This window comes from Terrapene carolina, unplaced genomic scaffold, assembly GCF_002925995.2.
Source record: "Terrapene carolina triunguis isolate 2854851 unplaced genomic scaffold, T_m_triunguis-2.0 Scaffold618, whole genome shotgun sequence".
NCBI lineage: Eukaryota > Metazoa > Chordata > Testudines > Emydidae > Terrapene > Terrapene triunguis.
The window spans coordinates 3621-7521 of NW_020664969.1; positions in this window are offsets into that span (position 1 = coordinate 3621).

Below are 3901 nucleotides of genomic sequence, written 5' to 3' on the forward strand. Positions count from 1 at the left end.
CCCCCTTGATCTCTGATTTGCTTAGTGATCAGGCGAGTAAAGAGATCAGTGTCCCTGCCTGCACTGAAAACATCCTATCCCGCTTCAGAAGCAAACGCCTCTTTCTGGGTCTTTCTGGGCCAGGGGAACGGCCCTGCCCTCTGCGCCTGGGCTGAGAGAACCTCACATTGTTTTCAGTGAGCTGGAAATAGTTGTGTTGCAGCGTATCAGGTAGTGTCCTCACACCTTTGTGGATACAGCAGTCACAGACTCGGTGTTATTACCATCCTACTGGTATGAGACAGTGTGGTGTTGGTAAGCTAAAATGGCTTTCATCCTCCTGCTCCTGGAAGGTGTCCTGACCAGCCCAGGTCACATAGATTCATAGAATCGTAGAACTGGAAGAGACCTCGAGAGGTTTTCTAGGCTAGTCCCCTGCACTCAAGGCAGGACAAAGTATTATCTAGACCATCCCTGAGAGGTGTTTGTCCAACCTGCTCTTAAAAATCCCCAATGATGGAGATTCCACAACCTCCCTGGGCAATTTATTCCAGTGCTTAACCACACTGACAGGAAGTTTTTCCTAATGTCGGACCTAAACCTCCCTTTCTGCAATTTAAGCCCATTGCTTCTTGTCCCATCCTCGGAGGTTAAGAAGAACAATTTTTCTCCCTCCTCCTTGTAACAACCTTTTATGTACTTGAAAACTGTGATCATGTCCCCTCTCAGTCTTCTCTTCTCCAGACTAAACAAACCCAATTCTTTCAATCTTCCCTCACAGTTCATGTTTTCTAGACCTTTCATCATTTTTGTTGCTCTTCTCTCGACTTTCTCCAATTTGTCCACATCTTTCCTGAAATGTGGTGCCCAGAACTGGACACAATACCCCAACTAAGGCCTAATCAGCGCGGAGTAGAGCAGAAGAATTACTTCTCGTGTCTTGCTTACAATACTCCTGCTAATACATCTCAGAATGATGTTTGCTTTTTTTGCAGCAGCATCACACTGTTGACTCATATTTAGCTTGTGGTCCACTATGACTCCCAGATCCCTTTCCGCAGTACTCCTTCCTAGGCAGTCATTTCCCATTTTGTATGTGTGCAACTGATTGTTCCTTCTTAAGTGAAGTACTTTGCATTTGTCCTTATTGAATATCATCCTATTGACTTCAGACCATTTCTCCAGTTTGTCCAGATCATTTTGAATTTTAATCCTATCCTCCAAAGCACTTGCAACCCTTCTTCACATTTTAACCTTGAACCATCCGCACAGTGTTAATGAAGGCAAACGATGCAGTGCTAAGAATCAGAAAAATAACAGTTTCAAAAGTAAAGAATGTGATGGAGTGGGACTATCTTTACAAGGGATTATAAGGAAAAGGCGGCGTTCAGTTCAGGAAATCAGAGCAGCAGATAAGACAAATTTGGGACCTGCTATGAGGCTTTATGCAGACAGACAAACGGATGAGATTCTTTTAGAAACTAAAACCATGACTGACCGTTAGAATTTTTGGGGAGCGGGGGGTTTATGGTAAAATATTCCCCTGAATCTAGTCTCCTGCATCGGGGCACACCGTTAAGAGCCCTGCCCTGGGAACCCAGCTGTACTGTCCTGAGAAGATGAAGGAGGGAAAAGCCCCTCTGCCTCCCCCACCTTGCTGCTGCACCTCGGGCTCTCTCCTTCTCTCCCTCCAACGCTTTGAAACCCCCCCTGTCCGCGGTCAGCATGGCCCTTGCACAGACTCTGCCTACCTTGGCTCTAGCAGGAAGCACGGTCCCCTCCCGGGCACAGCAGCTCCAGCACATGTTACTCGAGCCTCCTCGCCCCGCAAGGGCAGGTTGAGTCCCAGGCAAGCAGCACCGTGTGTCCGGTGTAGTGTAACACGCTGCTCTCTGACTTAATTTCCTACTTCGGCTGGACTGAGCATGCTCAGGAACATCTGCTGAAGCCAGTGTCCTTCCTTGGCCTCCGATTCTGCGAGCTGCTTTTTGCAGGGGTTAAACAGGGGCAAATCGGAGCAGGGGGGTGGTCAGGGTCTGAGCAGGGGGAGGAAACTGACTGGACGGGGGGTTCGAGCACATGGAGGCAGGGTTAGGGGAGGGGCTGAGGGGCAAAATAAGGGATGGAGTTAAGGAGCTGGGGTTAAGCCCGGGGGTGCGGCGCTGCCAGACGGTGACAGAGGGCAAAACCTGGCACAGGCAGGGGCAGAGGGGGTAACAGTGACCCCGGTGGGCTGAGACACCCGTGTTTGCAAAAATAGGGAGAGGGGATTTTTTTACTTCCCCTCCCACAGGACCTCTCAGCATGGGCTTCCCAGGGCAGGGTTCTTAAAGGTGGAGTAGAGAGGACCTGAGACTTAAGGCCTTGTATCAGAGGCCTGGTATGAGGCCTGCGGCCTGGGCTAAAGTAATAGTCAAAACTTTGTTGATATAAAGCAAAGTGAAGTTGTGAGCAAGAGGCAGGCCCGGCTCCCAGAATCTGGCAAGCACAGGGCTGATATTGCAGAAACACACAGTCCTAAGTAGTGGCAGGCACAGGAATATATATGCAAACATAATTCCAAAGAGGTGGCACCAGAACATCCCGATACCAGCACATTCACCAGAGATAACAGGAACACGCTGACCCATCTTAAGGATAAGGTCAGGATGACAGCATGATGAATAGAGAAGTTTTGATCGAACCAACAGGTACAAGGTACTGGGCAGGGGTTAGCTATGTCAGAGGGGGCAGTGCATAACTTGTTTGTGTCGGGGTATAAAGATGTATCTCAGAGGACGTGTCTTTGTCTATCCTAGGGAGGAACAAAAAGTCCCGCCGTTCACTGAGCTGGTCCATTCTTACAGGTTTACATGTATTAACGGTCCAGTAGAGCCTGTGGGATACTAATATCGTGCTTCGTCAACAATAAACCTGGCTGGGTGCCTTCGTCCCTTAACGGATCCTGTGGTCATTGGGCAGTTCACTCGAGCTCTGCCCTGCCAGCTGTCTACACAGAGCTGGATGGCACACAGAGGGAACACACACACACACACAACCAAACATCTAACCACAAAAGGCACAGGCATCCCAATGCCTAGTCACCGCAGCTCCTCTCTATCTGATGTCACCTACTGAGGAGACTTGATTCAGTGAAATATTTTACAGAAACAAAGAATCCCTTATCAGTGTATCTGACTGCATAAAGTCTCACAGCAGTTCACAGATTTGTCTTATCTGCTGCCTGGATTCCCTGAATGACGCTCCCTTTCTTGTACTCCAGTTTAAATATACTTTTGCTCCTTTTAATGTATTAGTTTTTAAAATGTTATTTTCATGACTCTTAGCACTTCATCATTGACCTTTGTTCTTGTGCTATCGAATTTATATTTCAATAACAAATACTCATCGAAAATCTGTATAAGTAAGTAATTGCTAGTAGTTTTAGCAATGACGTCTGTGTTCCTAGTATCGCACTTGCGATGTTTTTTACGGGGATTTCTCATTTGGAATTTTTCATTCTCACCTTCTCTTCTTATTTTTCAAGCACACGTTTATTCTGTTGGATCATGTTGGAAAGTTAAGAGGAGAAACTGGAGGCACAGAAGGTGATGTGACTTGCTCAAGATTATGCAGCAAGTCAGTGGAAATTCTGGCTCTCAGTTCCCTGTAGTTTTCTGCAGAATCACAATTTAAAAACTTTCTGGAGTCCCCTTGTAAATTCTCCAAAGGCCTGGTGAGTTTAATCTGGCTGGTACAGTCCCCTGCTGTATTTCCAGCAGCAGCAGCTATTATCTGGCAGGTTCATCAACTGAAACTCTCATCTTTCCAAATGTCATCTTGTGTGCATTCGGGTTTGTGCTGAGGGCGAGAAGCCAGAGCGTGAGTGGACTGGGCATGTGCAGAGCTGAGCCGAAAGCGCTGGGACCGAGAGATCTGTGTG